The sequence below is a fragment of the Mustela erminea genome, chromosome 7 (genome assembly GCF_009829155.1).
Source record: "Mustela erminea isolate mMusErm1 chromosome 7, mMusErm1.Pri, whole genome shotgun sequence".
Lineage (NCBI taxonomy): Eukaryota > Metazoa > Chordata > Mammalia > Carnivora > Mustelidae > Mustela > Mustela erminea.
Window position 1 is genome coordinate 28,291,955 of NC_045620.1, and position 19,168 is coordinate 28,311,122.

The following is a 19,168-nucleotide window of genomic DNA, read 5'->3' on the forward strand; positions in this document are numbered from 1 at the left end:
AACATGTCTGCATTTTCCCATGTGTATATTACACCTCAAAAAAGACAGGTTGTCCCCCCGGGGCTTCAACCCCCCCCCCCCCCGCCGTCGACTTCAGATGCCTGCCCCAACCTGACAGTTCTGGGGCCCAGCCCCAGGTGAGGGCTCTGGGAACACTGTTGAGCACCTCGGAGAGATGGCCTCCTAGTGACCAAAAGAGCACACAATACGGGGAAGGCCAAGGCTACAGGACAAGCCATTTCTCTGACATCATCTGTCCGCTGAGGCTGCCTGACCCACTCCCCCCACGCCCACACTCCTCCTCCTGCCACCCGGGCTACCGAGGCCTCTGCACAGACTTCACCCTGTGACCTTGGGCAAGTGGCTTCACGTCTGAGCCTCAGTTTATGCTACTGGGAAATAGGATGGAGTCTTCCCCTCTGGGTTCTACTGAAGATTACATGGAGAATAGACAGAGGACCCTTTGCAACAGCGTGGGACAGACAGCCGTCCGCATACTCATATTCACACTCACACACACACATGCTCACATGTTCACAACTCCCCCCACTTGCAGGCATTCACACACACATTCACATACACACAGACACGCTCATATTCAGACCCACACAATTCACACCCCCACACACCATGCATTTGCACACACATCCACATTCCTGTACATTCACACCCATGCTCTCACACACATCCATACACATAATCACACCCTCCCCCCACATACACACACGCACACACTCACACACACATTCACACCCATACACCAAGGCCAGGTTCTCAGAGGAGCTCAACGGTGATGGGCCTCCCTTTCTGGCTGAAGCAATATTAGCAGCTCCCTCCTCCCTCATTAGCCTGGGGTGGCGCCCTCTTTTTTTTTTTTTTTTTTTAAGATTTATTGATTTATTTATTTGACAGAGAGAGAGAGACAAACACACAGCAAGAAAGGGAGCACAACCAGGGGGGATGGGAGAGGGAGAAGCAGACTTCCAACTGAACAGGGAGCCCGATGTGGGGCTCGATCCCGGAACCCTGTGATCATGACCTGAGCCAAAGGCAGATGCTTAATGACTGAGCCACGCAGGCGCCCCGGGGGTGGCTCCCTCTTACCAACTTTGGGGAATCCAACACCCAGCCTGGCCTTCAGGCTCCTCTTCCTCACCCCCCACCTGACCTCTTTAAGGATACATCCTGCTCCTCTAGCCGGCCTAGTCCTGCCAGCTACCAGCTGGAGCTACCTTTGACTGCCCCCACCCCACAGTGAGTCACCCTCCCTCCTGCCTGCCCCTGAGCCAGACCATGAGCTCCTCCTGCCTTTGGGATCCAGCCCCTGGGAGAAGGACTGAAGCCCGCCACATGCCAGACAGGGTCCAGACTTGAATTCTTTATTCCTCTGAAGATGGGCACTATCTTGTGCATTTCGCAGATAAGAAAACTGAAGCTCAGGGAGGTGAAAAGACAAGATCACTCGTTTCGCCAGGATTTCTCCAGCTCCTGCTGTGCGCCTGGCCTTGCAAACCTCTGGGGAAAACATGCTGAGGAATGCCGACCACACCCTCATGAGCTCATGGGGTGCGAGGGAGCCAGAGCATCTGCTCAAGGGGGTGTCCGTGTGTAGTTCTCAGGAAGTTACAAAACAGGAGAGAGGCAAACACAGAATGGCAAAGCCAAACGCAGCCACACTCCTTATAGAATTAAGCAATCCTTCAGGGGGCCTTGTTAAACAATGCCCCAGGAGGGATTGAAAGGAAGTTCCACCTTCTTTGCCTTATTTCCAAGTCCTGGATACTTTTTCTTATTAGGCTTCACTCGGTGTGCACAGGGCAATCCAGGCCTTCTGAAGAGGAAACCCCGAGCTGAGGCCTAAAGGATGAGTAAGAATGAGCCAGATAAAGAGGGAGCCGTGGAGTCAGCACTGCCCAGAAGCCATTCTTCCAGCCCCGGCTGAGCTCCGCCGCCCTGTCTTGCATCACTCCCCCCCATCACTCCTTGCACTGGCAACACAGTTCCTGGAATGAAACACAGGGCCTTTGCACGTGCTACACCTGCTGCGTGGAACACCTGCCAGGGCTCTTTCATGCTTGTCCTCCAGTGCAAAGACTGGGCTGAGTTCCCTTGTTAAAAGCCACCATTACAACACTGCGAGTACCTCTCTTTGTAACCCTGGTCACTGATATTGACCTTATGGTTCCTTGATTAACATCCCCCTGCTCCACTGGCCTGGAACCTGCCTCAGGGCATGGAGGATGTTGGCTTTGCTAACCAGTAACTGCCCTAGCCCACTGGATGCATCCAATAAGTATTTGTTGGGTAGATGGGAGGAGGGAGAGAAGGGGGGGGTAGGGAGGGAGAGAGGATGACTGGGTGGATGGAAGATAGATTTGTGGCTGGGAAGGAAGGGAGGAGGGAGGAAAGGGGAGCATGTAGAAAAGCCCAGAAGCTGGAGACTGCAGGGCCTCTTTGGAGAACAGAAAGTTCCCCAGCTGGCAGGTTTGGAACTAGGATTCAAACCCCAAGCCATCTTGCTTTTCCCACTGAGTCCCTCTGCCTTTCATCGTGATCCTGGGTTCAGAGCAATCACTTTTTAAAAAATGGATGTGTGCTCCCCAACAGACAAGGAGCCAGTGACCTTTGTCTGAGCCTTTGATGCCTCCTCTGGGGAGACTGGGCCCGTACTTAGAAAACATGATGAGCGATGGCAAAGATCTTCTTCTACCGTGAGATTGCACAACCCCGGGTGGCCCGCCGGGCTTCGGAGCTGGTGGGGCTCTGCCGCCCCGCCCAGCAGATGTATTTTCCTGGCCCGGTTTCAAGGACAACAGGCCAAGCCCTCATGGGGGAAGGTGCCCTGGCCGGCCACCCAGACCTTCTGGCCCCAAGGACTTGCTCTGGGCAGGGTCAGCTGGTGTGGCAGCCGGTCGTCGTGGTAGGGATCTGGGCCACGGACCTGTCTCCAGAAGGAGGCCGGGTGAGGGTTTAATGGCAAGCTGGCTGTGGCCCCACAGAGGCTGTGGGCTCCGTCCTGCCCTGGCTCCCGGGGTGCCGGCAAAGGGACCCTGCACGTGTGCAGATGAGAGCATTACCGCCAAGATCACGGGCGGGAGGCAGAGGCGCGGCAGCGGCCAGGCCGGGAGCTGCCATTACGCCAGGACCTTTCACTGGAAAATTTTTCTTGGGGCAATTAAATCTTCAGCTGTCTCCTCGCAGGGAGTGCCTGCTTGCATTTTAATTATCCTTAAAAGACAGAAGTAGGGGAAAGGACACAAGGCAAAGAATTAAAAAATAACAAATCTGCTTTATAAACAGCCATCATCTGGCTGCTGTGCATGTCTATTCAGAGGGCAGCTCTGCAAAGCCCTTGACCCTTTGCACTCTGGGCTCCTTGGGGCAGCTGCAGGGAGGGGGGAGCCCTCTTGGGGGGATGGACAGGGGCCCGGGGAGAGAGCACTGCTTGGGTGTGGCTGCAGGTCTTCTGTGTGGGGCCACGGTGGGTCTCAGGGTCCTACTTCGTCCTCACCACCCCCCTGCCCTCTGGCAGAAGTTACTGCCCTCGTTTTCCAGATGAGAAAATAATCTGTAATAGGATGAGTTATGGCAATAAAAAGAAACAAAGTACCGATACACACAGAAACATGATGGGTCTCAAAAAACTGTATGCTGAGTGCCAGGTGGCTCAGTTAAGCATCTGCCTTTGGCTCAGGTCATGATCTCGGGGTCCTGGAATGGAGCCCCGCCTCAGGCTCCTTGCTCAGTGGGGAGCCTGCTCCTCCATCCTGTTCTCCCTCTGTGTGTGCTCTCTCTCTCTCTCTCTTCCTCCTCTCTCTTCCTCTCTCTCTCTCTCAAATAAATATATAAAATCTTTAAAGAAAAAGGTCTGAAAGAAAAGGGTCTGAAGCAACCAGACCCTAAAAGGTGTGCCGTGAGTGATTCCGTTGATACCAAGTTCTAGAGCCGTCAAAACTAATCTACCATGCTGGAGAGCAGAGAAATGGGTGTTGGAGAAGAGGAAGGGCTTGGCTGAGGGGGCAGAGGGCGCTTCTGGTGAGATGGAAATGTCCTGTAGGTTGACTGAAGCGATGCTTATGTGAGTACGTACAGCCATTAATACTCATTGAACGGTATACTTAAATGAGTGCATTTTATTGTTTGTAAGTTATATCTCAATAAAATAGATTTAATAATAGTAAAACGATGTGAGTTCATGTTTACCTAGACTCCCTCCATGCCAGTCCTTATTGTAAGCTCTTTCCATGAGCTAAGTGGCTTAGCTCCCACGCGGACCTGTGACACAGGCACTGTGAGGGCCCCCATTTTCCAAATGAAGAGACTGAGGCACCAGGAAAGTCATGGAATTTTCCCAAGGTGACGAGGCTGGAAAGAGGCAGAGCGTGGGTTCAAATCCAGACAGGCCAATGGCAGGGCCTTATAGTTTTGAAAGCAAAGTTCAAAGTTACCCAACTAAGGAGTCTTACAGGCAGGATTAAATCCCAGGGCCTTTCCAACACGGCAAAGCTGGCAAAAGGGGAAAACTCATTCATTCAAGAAAACTGACCCGGTGTCTACTGTAGGTTATATGGTGGGCACACGGGGAGCAAGAGTAAAGTCCCAGGTCCTTGGGGTGTCTGTGGGGGAGGGGATCACCAAATAATCCCCAAAATAAACATGGGGTTGCAGTCAGTGATGTGTGCGCTGGGAAGGGGACATCACAGGGCACCCAAAGGAGTGAGCCCAAGACCACAACCTCTCCTCTTGTATTTGTGTGGAAACAGTGTTGCTCTGGCTTGCACCGAATTCCCAAACCTCCTGTCCTTCACTTGCTTTCCCCTCCAAGCCGCGGATTCTGCGGATGCGGGACAAGTTCTAGAGTCTTGTCTTTGAAGAGATGCGGCAAAGGTCCTTTGAAATGGCCCGTCTGCTCTGAGCACCAGGGGCCTGCAGCTCAGCTATTTCAGGAATCGTCCCTGTGCATTACCCAGCCCTGGGGGTCACATTCCAGCCCGGTGGGAACAGAACCACTGGGACAGGGGTGACAGCTGGGAGAGCCTGGGTGCCGGAAGGGAAGACTCTTGTCTTGAGCCAAGCACCCAAGCCCCTCGGAGCCCCTGTGTGGCCTTGGCTCCAGGAAATCGACACAGCCTTCAGCCAGTTTCCTAGACATTTACATCTTTGCTGATATCTACCATGTGTTGAGGGCCTGGACTGGGGCACTTTGGGTACATTACCCAACTGATTCCTCCCCAGAGCCCTTAGACCCCCACCCTGGGTTCCCAGGTGAGCACAGAGAAGGGAGGCAACTTGCTGGAGTTGGCACAGTGCTGGCGTCTGGGCCCCTCTCCTGTCATCCCATGCCTCCGGAGTCTCACCTGGGCCCCTCTCTACCCAGGTGAGACGGTGAGTATGTCTGTCTTTGGAAGTCAGACTGTGAGTATGTCATACCAGTGAGTATGTCTGTCTTTGGAAGTCAGACACTCTGGATTTATTTTCTGGGCCCCCCCTACTTTCCAACCAGCTGTGTGACCTTGAGCAACTTTCTCCACCCCTCTGTACCAGCATCCCCCTCTCTAGAAAGTCCCCTAAAACTCTCCCTACAACGGAGGATTGTCATGGAGCTCAAATAAAACAAGAAATGGAAACACGATTACAGCCAGTCCTCCAAACCCAGTAGCTTGTCCCATTATGGACACTGTTGTTGACATAAATGGGCTCCTACCCAATGACTTTCTATATCTGTGGCACCTTTCCAAGGAGAGCACAAAGACCAGCCTCACGCTTTTAAAAAGTGCGTCATAGTATTCTCATTTAGTTGTTCACCTATGTGTTTATTTCCCAAACATGGCAGCTTCTAGACACCAGGCCAGGACCCCCAACGCGCAAAGCGGCTCTCCGTTCTAGTTGGGGAGACAATCCACAGGTACCAAATACTCGAGATCAATTCACCTTGTGCTGAGCGCTTGGAAGAAAATAAGATGGGGCAGAGAGATGGAAAGGCACGGATAGGAAGGGAAAACAATCGAGATACAGTGCCCTAACTCCCCGAGGACATGACAGGGCGCATTCCTAAAGCCACCAGCTGAACAAGAAGGGGGAGGCAGAGGAGGAACCTGGGCTAGGAGACTCCAGGCCGAGGGAAGAACAAGGGCAAATGCCCTGTGGCTGGACTGAGCGCCGTGTGGTTGGACTAGAGGCAGAGAATGGGTATCTTTGAAGTGGTGGTGGAGGGGCAGGCTGGGGCCATGGTGAGGAGCTGGGGAGTTATACTGAGATATTGAAACAGGAAGCCCTAGAGCATGGGAGCAATCTGCTCTAATTCTGCTTTTTACAAACCACCCCGGTTGCTGGTCGGGAACAGATCCCAGGAGCCACCGTGGCAGAAGGAGGACGGTCATGAAGTCCCCACGGACGGAGGTCCGGGCTCCTGCTCTTTCTTTACCTCTTTGCGAACAGTTTTGCAGTAAACACATGGCACAGCACTTCCTAGAAGTGGGATGGTCGGCATTAACATGCGAGCGTTTTGTTTTTGTTTTTTTTCACAGTGTCCAGACTGCCACACGCTCTCCGGATCACCTCCCGGCCCACGTGCAGGCGTTCCAGCTGCCGCCCCCGATCAGCGCACCTGACCTGCTCCAGGCTACATGGCCCCCCAGCCTCTCTGGCCTGGTACCAACCCGCAAGTCCCGAATGCCTTCGTAGTTCTTGTTGCAATCTGGAAGTACAAGTCATTGAGAAGAAAATCTCAGAATCAGGCTAAGTGGCTAAAAGGACTGTCCAGGGCCCTCCTTTTCCAGTAGGAGTCAGAGACAGGTCTCCAACACCCTGAAGAGGCCAATTTGCCCCTATTCTTCTAACCACAGATCAGTTGTGCTTTTTTTTTTTTTTTTTTCTCTCCTTCTGTTCAGCCGTGACAATGAGGCATGGCACTGAGATGACATTGAAAACAGGCCCTGGGGTTATACAGGACAGAGGGCTAGTTGGAAAACCCTCCTCTCGACCACTCTCTGAGCATCAGGTCTGGAGAGAGCCGCCATCCTCTGAGCCCTCTGCCTCCCACCCCTCAGGGCCCCCATCTTGCCCTGTCCTTGTCCCTTGGCCACGGCCACCACCTGCTTGCCAGTCTCTTGGCTTCCCTGTCATGTCTGCTCCGCTACCAATTCTCCTTTCCATAAGTGGCCTTTTAAAAGAAAGCATTCTCTATTAATCAGCAGCCCTAGCACCGGCAACAGCGTGGAGGCATAATTTTACTATTTTTTCTCATCCTTTCGGGCTTCTTTCTGTTGTTTATTTGGGGGAAGGGGAAGGAGTGCTACGACCTCAGTCGCTCACAACCAGCTTGCATGAGTTTAATCTTGGCATTTGGAGATGCTTTTGAAGGTGGTTTGTGTTCTTTCCAAGACTGACCTGGTGACTTATTTGAGAGAAGGTATTGCAACAGACTGTTCTTAATATTTTATCGTTTAAGACAAGGGACTTTTGTTTTTGTTTTTGTTTTTGTTTTCCATAGCAAAATAGCTGGATAGCAAAGTCTTTGACACAGAGAGGAATTATTATTCATTACCTGCTTATGAAATGCCAGCCGCTAGATGGGATGCATTGTCTCGTTTTGTCTTCTCAGCAACCTCGTGAGGGAGGTATGAGTTTTGTACGCATTTTATAGGCGAGAAACTGAGCCATCGAGAAGATGACTTACCGGGGAGCCAGTCAAGGGTGGAACTGGCAAGCAAAGCAGGTCCCTCCTTTGTGATCACGGTTTTCACCAGCCATGGCGCCTTGAACCGTGTCAGTCCAGCTGACTTGGAGCTCCATGTCCCGGAATTCCTTTCCTGTATGGTTCTTCGATGATAAGGGTCCCCATGCGACAGTTTGCTCAAGGTTTCGAAGACACAGGTGAAGAAGCCACCATCTTTTAGGCTCCGAAGATCAGGGCAGGGCCCATGTATGTCATCGCTGGCCTGACTGCTCATCTCGTTGGCAGGGGGTGGGGGCGAGGGGTTGAAAGATGCGGGGTGAGGGGTGGGAGGCTCAGGGCCCAGACACCCAGAATCGCTCAGACCGTCAGGACCCCACAGTACCTTCCAGATGTTCAGCTTCTCTGAGCCCTGGGCCATAGCTCTCCCTTGTGATGGATCTGTAGACAGCTGGTGCACAGTGGCCATGGAGCTGATGGCTCCCATTACGCGGGAGGTCACTGCCCCGAGATGAATCCCTCCCTCCAGATCACTCATAAAGTCTTTGCTTCTCCAGATGGGACCCTGACTGATCCACAGGAGTTCAGATTTTATTTGTAAAGTGGCCCGTTCCCCTCTACCTAGATTTGACAGGCTTAGCAAATAAAAATACAGAGCAGCCAATTAAATTTGAATTTCACGCACACACAAACATGAAGACTTTTTTAGTGTGAGTATATTTCATGCAATATTTGGGGACATACTTACACTAAAAATAATCTGTTGTTTGCCTGAAATTCAAACGTCACCTGGCATGGGCAGCCTCTATTTTATCTGGGTATCCAATCTCCAACCTCCCAGTAGATATCTTTCCAGGGAGACCCCCATAACACAGCCTCTTCCATGTGACAGATAGGACAAGAACACTGGAGTACACACTCGGTCAGCATGTGAGAGGATGCAGGACAGGCTGCGGTTGGTCTTTACAGGATCTCAGTTTCTCCCTCAGGCTATGTTGTGAAGCTCTAAAGTCCCTGGGGAGTCCCAAGTCCACACACTGATCCTTATCGCTTTCGGGACAAAGCCCTAGTTCCTTACGGAGGCCTCCAAGGGCCCGACTTGCCACCGCTGCCCAGCTCACACAACCACCTAGAAGGACTTGCTATTTTTCCAAAGACAGTCTCTTCTCACTGGTAGGGTTTGACCTTGACTCTTCTTGCCTTGAATGCCTCTCTCTCCCTTGAATGCTAAACTCCTATTCACCCTTTACACCTTTAATGCCACCTCCTCCCAGAAGTCTTCCCTGAGCACTGCAGCAGAGAGACAAAAGCCTTCACATTCTCTATCCCTTTGGGCTTCTTGCAAGCTCACATTACAATGGACTCACAGCTTATGCATGTTTAATATCCTCCTGACAGGAAAAAAATAATAATAATTAAAACACCAGTGGCACAAGGTGCACACGCACATCCTGACCGGATGTGAGATACAGGTGGGGCTCAGTCCTTGAACCACCTGGCCTAAATTCAGGTGCCAGCTCTACCACTTACTGCCTGTATAACCAGGAACAAGCTGCTACCCTTCTGTGCCTCAGGCTCCCTATCTATACAGTGGGTATAAGAATACCAACATCACAAGGTTGCGAGGGTTTAGAACACGTCAGGTTATCACACTGGTGCCTAACACCCACTAACATGATATTCTGACATCATCCCAGGCCCATGAGCCCAGTGGCAGGAGAGCCACCTGGTCCAGCACTGCAGAAAAACCTGGCTGTGCCGGATTCACCAGGAGATGTCCTTGACCCGGCGTCTCCAAAGGCTACGTCAAGTGCAAATTTTGTTTTACTTGATTTTTGCTTTCCAAGCTGACTCCATTGAATAGCAACCCGCCCCGCCCCTCCAGGCATATAACCAGCAGACAGTTTGGGGCTAAAATCACCATCCTGCCAGTTCTAGCAGTGTGAGCTTGGGCAAGTCATTTCAGCTCTGCTCATTTCCCCAGCCAAGTAGAGATGATGTCCCCACCTTGCAGGGCTGAGAGGTGTTACCCCCCTGTGCAGATACATTTTCTACCCAGCTGCTTCTAGTATTTTCCCCTTCGTGCAGCTGTTATCACACCGTATTGCATTTTCAGTTCACGTGGGTTCTCCCTGACAACCTGGGGGAGGAGGGGCTTTAGCTGCAATTAGTCTGGGCTGCCAAGTCTGTTCTTGGAATTGAGGAGGCATCCTCATATGTGGAAGGAAGGAAGGAAGGAAGGAAGGAAGGAAGGAAGGAAGGAAGGAAGGGAGGGAAAGAGAGAAGAAGAGGGGAGAGAGGGAGGAAGGATCGCCCCCTTTCTCCCCAGGCTCGTCTGACAAGATCTTAATCAGAGGAATGGACCAACAACCCCAGTTCATTCTCATATCTTTTCTGGAATCACAACTTAGGTTTGTAGCTGTCTAATTTATTATTATATGGTGCAGTGCGGGGTAATTATATGCTGTGGTATAATTTGTTATAACTTGGGCTGAGGCCTATAACTGTATAATTTATTATTATACAGTACAGTGTTGAATAATATGAAGAGTGTATAATTTATTTCAGGCTTACGAGCCTAACCTGTAATCGAAATGCAGCATGCCATCGATGCGGATGAGTTCATGTTTCTACAAAAGCCTCAACTTAGGGGTTTCTCTGTGGCTGAGGTCTTTCCCTGGGCTTCTCAGAACTCCTCGCTGAGACTTGCAGAGCTCCTAATCCTGTTGGGAGTGAAGCTAAAATCTCGGGCAGCCCCAGCCCCTGCTGAGTGGGGCTTAGGCATCGGGTCAAAAGAAAGGAGGGACCAGAGCTGTCACTGTGCCCAGCGGGTGTCACCCTGTTCAGCTGGGCACCGCCATGATCAAAACCCAGTTTCCTGGTTGCCCAGCAGGACCTCCCTGGACAGCAGCATCTCCGTGCATCGATTTGATCACTACTTTTGTTCTGTCCTCAGCCCTGGGGATACCTCCTTAAACCAGAAAATGTTTCCCCTCGTAGAGCTTGTGCTCTGGCCATGAGTGCTTCTAGCTCTTCAGTCCCTGCTTCTCAAAGTGTGGTTCCTGGATCTGCATCACCCAGCAGCTGGTTAGAAACGCAGACTCTCGGTCACCTTGAACTCCTGAATCAGAGTCTACTTTTTAACAGACCCCCCTGGCAATTCATACACACTTGAGAAGAACTGCTCGAGCTTCTACATGATTTAGGAAAACTGTTTCCTTCTGTGAGTCCCCTGCCCTACAAATATATATATACCTACTCATTGAGCTTTAAAGCAAAGTTCCTTCTTTCCCTGGGGCTTTTTTCTTTCTTTCTTTTTTTTCAGGAACATCCTTTCTTTTTCTTTCTTTTCTTCTTCTTCTTTTTTTTTTTTTTTGGTCCTGGTCACACATGTTCACTGTGTAACTTTTGTTGAAAGTGACCAAAAAAAAAAAAAAAAAACCCCTCACAAAGGAGAAAACTCAAAATTACCCAGGATTCCACTACCCAGAGATGACCCTATTAATATTTTAGTGACTAAAGTATCAGACATTTTTCATACACGCCTAGACATTTTTTTTAAAGATTTTATTTATTTATTTGACAGAGAGAAATCACAAGTAGGCAGAGAGGCAGGCAGAGAGAGAGAGAGAGAGGAGGAAGCAGGCTCCCTGCCGAGCAGAGAGCCCGATGCGGGACTCGATCCCAGGACCCTGAGATCATGACTTGAGCCGAAGGCAGCGGCTTAACCCACTGAGCCACCCAGGCGCCCAACATTTTTTTTTTTTTTAACAAAACTTCAAGAACAGGTGGAAAAGGGCCACCTGGGTGGCTCAGTGGGTTAAGCGTCTGCCTTTGGCTCAGGTCATGATCCCAGGGTCCTGCGATCAGGTCCCATGTCTGGCTCCGCTCCTCCCTCTCCCTGCCTCCTGCTTGTGCTCTCTTGCTCTCTCTCTTTCTCTTAAAAAAAAAAAAAAAAAAAAAAAACAGGTGGAACAATATAGAGCAATGATTCTCCAAATTCAGCATGCATCTACCTTTGCAAACCCCAGAAAGCTTGCTCAAACACACATGCTGGACCCCCCTCCCCCTACCACCCCCTTGCCGGAGCTTCTGGTCAGAAGGCTCTGGGTGGGCCTGGGGCTTTGCATTTCTAACAGGCTCCTGGTGATGCAGAGCTGCTGGTCCACATTTTGGAAACTGCTGGCATAGCTGTTAAGGTCTAGGCCTCTGGGATTTAGCATTTAGGGTTGGAGTCCCCGCTCTGCCACCAACCACCTGCCCGCAGGGAAGTCAGTGGGCTCGGCGCTCTGGCTTCTGCTGCCAAAAGGATACCACCTGCCAGAACATTATGGCAGAACAGAACATTATGGGGAGGACTAAGTGAGTTAATTACATAAGTGAAGCACACAGGAAGTATTAAGTATGATTAATGTGAATATAACTTTATCATGGAGTTTTCTTAACTCAACCATTGTTCTTAAACATGTTTCAAGTCATTGTCTTTCCACATATTTGTTTTTAAAGGCCTCGGAGTTGTCTTTCAAACTTGTGTGTTTATCAGGTCCTTGTTTTTTGACTAATACAATATCAACAGGGCGGCAATGAGCATTTTCATGGATAAATCATGGTGCACCTGTCTGATTATCTTCTTTGGCTAGAATGTTCTAGACGTGAAATTGCTGAGTCAAATAGTATGAACGTATTTCAGGCTTTTGAAAAGCTTTGCTAAATGGCCTTCCAGAAAAATAATACTGATTTCTAAAGCCATCAGTAGCATCTGAGTGGATCTTTTTCCTTTTATTTCTGTTATAGCCATGTTGGGTTGGGTTTTTTAAATTACGCTAATATTTCATGTGTTATTTTGATTTTTTTTTTTTATGACTGTTGAAGTTGACTATCCTCCACCAATACCCTAGGACTTGACTTAAAAAAAAAAAAAAAAAATCCCTCAGAGGCGACTGGGTGGTTCAGTCAGTTAAGCGTCTGCCTTCAGCTCAGGTCATAAGCCCAGGGTCATGGGATTGAGCCCCGTGTCAGGCTCTGTGATCAGTGGAGAGTCTGCTTCTCCCTCGCCCTCTGCACTTCCCACTCTGCATCTACTCTCTCTCTCAAATAAATAAAGAATCTTTTTTAAAAAAATTCCTCAAAAGTTGTGTTTACACGAAGTCAACCAGGCCTTTTCCCCTCTACTGAACCGACTATACTGGCAAGACTCCAGCACCTCAACCCTGTGGTACCTCTCACGGGGACCGGCTGCCTGTTTAAATCCCACCTGTGCTGCTGGTAACATTCCTCCCACTTAATAGACAGGTGTGGACTCAAGAAGGCATGAAACATTAATAGGGCAAACAGAGGGAGAGAAGCCATTTGTTCAACAAAAACTCCCTCATCATCTCCCACAGGTCAGGTCCTCAGCGAAACACGGAGGGGTGAGAACACAGAAACCAGGAAGTCTCCGTATCTGGCAGTGAGGTGGGTGGAAAGGAGAACACGGTAAATCCACACAAAACAATGAGTAATGAGGGCGTAGATGAGGACAGAGGGTAGGAATTTCAAGTAAGAAATGGCATGGCTTTGAAGTCAGAGCAGACCTGGATTCAAATCCTGTGTCTCCAACTCCTAACTTCAGGTAGGTTGCTTGACTTCTCTGAGTCTTAATTTCTGCACCTGTAAAATGTGAAGACTATTTTGAGGCTTAAATGAGTTAAAAGAAATAAAGAATGCCTGGATACAGGTAGGCAACGGATCTCAATGGCCCATAGAAGGTCTTGTTTGGTCTTTCCAGTGTTTGGAAAAAATCTTAGAGAAGAATTAGGATAGCTTAGGCCAATAGTTTTGGCCTAACAAAGACAAGCAAGGCCCAAACAAGACAAGCAAGGTCTTGTTTGGTCTTTCCAGTGTTTTTGGAAAAAATCTTAGAGAAGAATTAGGATAGCTTAGGCCAATAGTTTTCCATCCCTGACCAATGGAAACACCTAGAGATGTGCTGGTACCTTGAGAAGGTATCTGGGCTCATTCATTGACCTTCCTTCTGGCTAAGTAACATGGAATAAAATAGACTGAGTTTACCCTCTTATCTGAAACAAAAATCTGGGCGAAAGATACAAAACAACAGTGTTCAAGACACTGGATGTCAGACAACAAGGAAGTGAACCCTGAGAGATAAAATACAAAAGGGGAGCCTGACAATTGCCTCCAGCTTACTATCTAGAGAGAGTTTTCAACCCACAGTGCAGGAGGGGGAACCTAGGTGAAGCCAAGTGGTCTCCCTGAGTTGAAGAGAGGCAGCTGGGAGGCCAAAGCAGGGTAGATTCGCTGAGGAGAGAGAACGGTAGAAAGGGAGGAAGGAAGGAAAGAGGGAGGGAAGGACGGAGGGGAGGGAAAGAGGAAGGGGAAGGGGGAGAGAGAGAAACGAAAGAGGGACAGAGAGAGAGAGAGAGAGAGAGCGCGCGCACACAAAAGTTCTGAAGATCTGCAGAGAACCCCTGGAGTCTTCGGAGTAGGATAAGCATATCCATATTAGCCAGAGTTTTCCAGAGAAACAGAACCAGTAGGAGATAGATAGATAGATAGATAGATAGATAGATAGATAGATAGATATAATCTTCAATAGATAAAAGCCCAAGAGAGCCAGGGTTGCCAATAGTGTAAGTCCAACACAGACGAGCAAGGCTCTTGTCTCCCAGAGTCAAAGAATGAATCTCTTGGACAGAGAGGGAGCAAAGCAATAAAGTTTTATTAAGGAAGAGTACAGTGAAAGCTCTCAGGAGTGAGAGGGGCCCCAACTGGGTTGCCAGGGAGGGTTTTTCCTCTCTGGCCTTTTACTAGGACTTTACCGGGTAGTTTGCCTGTGGTTCGGTCAGTGGTCTGGAGCTAGACATTGTGTGAGGGTCTTTGTTTCTTGGGACATCTGTGATTTATAGATATGTGTTGCTAAGTCTGGTCTTTAGAGTTAACTTCTCCTGTAAGACCTGATCATTTTCTATAGTTGTTTGTTATTTTCAGTGATCACAATGTAAATATTAGAAAAATATTTTTAACCCTAGTACTTGGGACAGGGTGGTCTGGTTTTTCTTCTTCACCTTTGTTTTTTGTTCTTAGTGTCTGCACACCTGGAATACCCTCAGAGCCTGGTCAGGGGTCTCCCATCTCTCCCGGCCGAAAGTCCCATCCTTCCCCTATTCAAGTCCCTATCCAAGTTGAAAAGCCTAAGAGCCAGGAGCACGGATGTCTGGTGTCTGAGGGCAGGAGCAGACAGGTGTCCCAAATCAGGTAAAGAGCAAATTCATTCCTCTTCCACTTTTTGGTTTTAGTCAGACCCTCAAGGGATGGGAGGAGGCTCGCCCATACAGGTGAGGACCTTCTTCATGACTCAGCCTACCAATTCAAATACTAATCTCTTCCCCAAAATGCTCTCACAGACACACTCAAAAACAATGTCTTACCAACTCCCTGGGCATTCTTTAGTCCAGTCAAGCTGATACATAAAATGAACCATCTCAGCATGCATGGAAACTGAGGCCATGGTCAACTTGGTTGGCCCCTTGTCAACTTGGTGCCCATATGTATTTCCTCGAGCCATACTGAATCTCCAAATAAAAGAAATTAGAAAATCATAATTCCAGCAAACATGGCAAAAATGCACCAATGGTTGGTATACAACCAAAAACACACCAATCCTTTCCCCAAAAGAAGAGATAAGGTCCTTGAGCGATGTTTACTCTCCTGACATCTCAGAACTGAAAAGCAGCAATTGTCCTTATCTGCAGATCATTCCAAGACCACCGGTGGAAGCCTGAGAATGTGGACAGCACAGAACCCTATACATATTATGCTTTTTCCTATCCATATATACCATATAGTTTCATCAATAATTTAGGCACAGAATGAGATTAATAACAATAACTAATAATAAAATAGAATGATTATAACAATATTTGGTAATAAAAGTTATGTGAAGGTAGTCTCTCTCTCAAAATATCTTACTCTACCCTACTCATCCTTTTCTCCTTGTGATGATGTCAGATGCTAAAAAGCCCACGTGACGAGCTGAAGTGAGAAGAATGGCACTGGCTTGGTGGTGAAGCGTTAGGTTACCTCGGATCTCCCGAGGATGTCAGAAGAAAGACCACCTGCTTTCAGATCGTGGTTGACCGCAGGTAACCAAAATCACTGAAAACAAAACCATGGGAAAGGGAGGATTACCAGTCTGTGATGTAAAATTAACGACACTGAAATACAGATATAAAGTCCAAACATCTTATGTTACATGTTCAGGTAATAGGAGAACGAAGAACACAAAGGTATTTACTTAGTAAATACGTATACACACAAATGTATTGGTAATTAAATAAAGAGGAAATACTCAAGACGATTATAGTCCTTATTTCTGTACCTGGAGCTGCTGGATCAGATGGCTCAGTGGCAGAGTTTATCTTGCTGTGGACCCTGCTTAAAACTAGCACCTTTTCAGATCACTCAGTAAAAAGGCTAGACTAAGACACCCCCGTGAAGAATATGCCTCCAAAATCTTGGAGGCCCACTGGGCATTGTGCCTCTTTCTCAGCCATAGGATGGGTCAGATGTAACAATTTACTATCACCCTGGAAGGGATATCTCTCACCACACCCCACCCCACCGGACTTCTAGAAATTTCACTGGGGTAGAAGACACAAAATCTTCATCAGATTTACTTCCCATTTTGTGACACACCAGTGTCTTACCAGTAAGTTCAGAGTAGTGGCTGCTCCCTGCTTCCTGGGTCCAATCTGCATAATGTCTTCCAGGTCAGAGCCCCACATGATGTCTTGAGGAAAGGAAAAGTGATCAAGATCCCTGCCAATTCCATCATAAAGTGGGCCTGGAGAACTGATGTTCCCCCAAGGTAGGACAGGAAAGGCACATTGCTCACCTTACCCACTGAAAGCAAACTGCTTCTGGTGTGCCCTGTGGACAAGGATGGAGGAAAAGGCATTTGCCCGATCAGGAGCTGCACACCAAGTACCGGGGGATATGTTAATTTGCTCAAGGAATGCAACCACATCTGGTACAGCAGCTGCAAGAGGAGGCATCATTTAGTTAAGCTTCTGATAATCTACTGTCATTCTCCAAGCTCCATCTCTCTTCCACACAGGCTAAATAAGAACGTTGGATGAGGAGATGGTGGGAATCACCACCCCCGCATCTTTCAAGTCCCTGATGGAGGCACTGATCTCTGCAACCCAACAGGAATGTGGTATTGCTTTTGATTCATTATTTTCCGAAGTAGAGATGGTTCTAGTGGCTTCTATACCATAATATCCCTTTCCTACCATAATATCCCTCACTCCACAGGCCAGGGAACCATCTCGGGGATTCCACTAGCTGCTGAGTATGTCAGTTCTGATTATACATTCTAGAGCAGGAGAAATGGTCACAGGTTGGGTTTGGGACCCATGTGAGATGGATCTGACTGAAAATCCCATTGATTACCTGACCTCCATAAGCCCCCACTCTGACTGGTGGGCCACAGCAATGTTTTGGGTCCCTTAGAATTAATGTCAGAGCCAGAGGCACATAACCCCTAAATGGTCTGATTATTTCCTTTTCCCCTAATGTACAGTTACACAGTGAAAGGTTATAGGTCCCTTTGTAGGGAAGACTGGGAAAAGATTATCGGTATGAATTTTGGGAGGTATATCTGGGTCCTTCCTTAAGGGGACCTGGCCTCCCCTCCATTTAAGGGGTACTTGGTTTGTAAACTGACTCAAGTCTGGGTATCAGTTGAGGGGCCATGACTCCTTTGTTATGATTTGAATTAGAATCTTGTTCACTTGACCTAGAACTCTTCTGCTTGTACAAATCAAGTAAGAATTTAGTAGACTTCCTATTTCACGTCTAGGAATACTATGATTAATGCTATGACACCTGTTTCACTTCTAGAAATATCATGATTAATACCATGAATACCTGTTTCACTTCTAGGAATGCCATGGGGCAATGTGAGTCACACTATTCTGATTGCTGTGCTTGGATTCAGCAGTCCATTATGGTCATCACACCCATTTTGTCTTTGGTGGTTGAGTGCAGCTACAGGGCTCCTACCACCCCAGAACCCCTACAACCCCAGGACCCCTTTGCTCCCATTGCCCAATTTAGGTCTACCAGTTGCATGGCTTCTGTTGCCACTGTGAGGTCTGGCCTACAGAGAAAAGCAATCATGGAGTTCTTCAAGGATTCTGGGACTCATCTCACAAATGTATTTCTGAGTATTGGTGAAAAAGATGTCTTCTGGACCCTCCTCATGTAAGTTAGACCTTAAATGACAAATCCACTCTGACATTCTAGTCTCCCTACACCTCTGAATCCCTATCTCTACATTAAACCAAAGGAGGTTGGACATTTCCAATTCATTCACAGTGGGCTAACCACCTTTTGGTCCATCCTTCAGTCAGTCAACCAAACAAACAGTTAGAGCCCTTCCTGACTTCCTGAGCTGCATCATTTAAATGTGGAACCCTTGCTTAGTGAACCCATGTCAATAAATTCGGCCTAATCCAACTTTATGTTTCCTCTACCATTTTCCTACCCTCTTAAGTATTCATTCTCCACAGACATTCCTGGGATTTCTGTCTATAAAAATTAGAATACTAAAGTAGTTCTTTGGATTGTAGCTCACCTTATACCTCAAATGTTGGGACCTACTGGGATTTGAGTCTAGTTACAGGTCTGGAAAGAAAGAAGGGTGGTGGTAGTGGATCCTGGGAAGAATCAGCATTGTTTTGTATGGCAACCTATGTTCATCACATGTAACAAAGGTACCGTCTGGTGGACAGGTTGATAATGGGGGAGGCTGCACATATGCAAGAACAGAGAGTATGTGGGAAATATCTGTACTTTCCTCTCAATTTTGCTGTGAACCCAAAACTGCTCTAAAAAAGATAAAGACTTTAAATATAAACAAAAAATGTTAGAGCTAATAAACCAACAAAGGAGATAAAATAGAATCATGAGAAATAGTCTATCCAGAAGGCAACAGAAAAAGAGAAAAGAAACAACAAATGGGACATATAGAAAACAAATATGAAGAGGGTGGATTTAAACCCAACCATATTAATTATCACATTAAATGTAAATGCTCTAAATGCCCCCAATTAAAAGGGCAGACATTGTCAGACTGGATTAAAAATCAAGACCCCAGAGGTCCCTAGCTGGCTCAGTCAGGAGAATATGTGACTCTTAATCTCAGGGTCCTGGGTTCAAGCCCCACGTTGGGTGTAGAGATTTTTTTTTTAAGATTTTATTTATTTATTTGAAAGAGATCACAAGTAGGCAGAGAAGCAGGCAGAGAGGGGGAGGAAGCAGGCTCCCTGCTGAGCAGGGAACCCAATGCGGGGCTTGATCCCAGGACCCTGGGATCATGACCTGAGCTGAAGGCAGAGGCTTAACCCGCTGAGCCACCCAAGAGCCCCGCGTGCAGAGATTATTTTTAAAAAATAATAATAACAAACTTAAAAAATAAAAAAAGACCCC

At 48.1% G+C, this 19,168-nt stretch overlaps 1 long non-coding RNA gene across 1 annotated transcript; it reads left to right on the forward strand.

The window, feature by feature from the left end:
* The first annotated feature begins 13,057 nt into the window (after nt 1-13,057).
* Nucleotides 13,058-16,937, forward strand: LOC116595408. Its single transcript, XR_004287661.1, has 5 exons — nt 13,058-13,129; nt 14,759-14,929; nt 15,683-15,816; nt 16,444-16,541; nt 16,791-16,937. It is a non-coding gene; the product is annotated as an uncharacterized LOC116595408 (long non-coding RNA).
* The last annotated feature ends 2,231 nt before the right edge of the window (nt 16,938-19,168 follow it).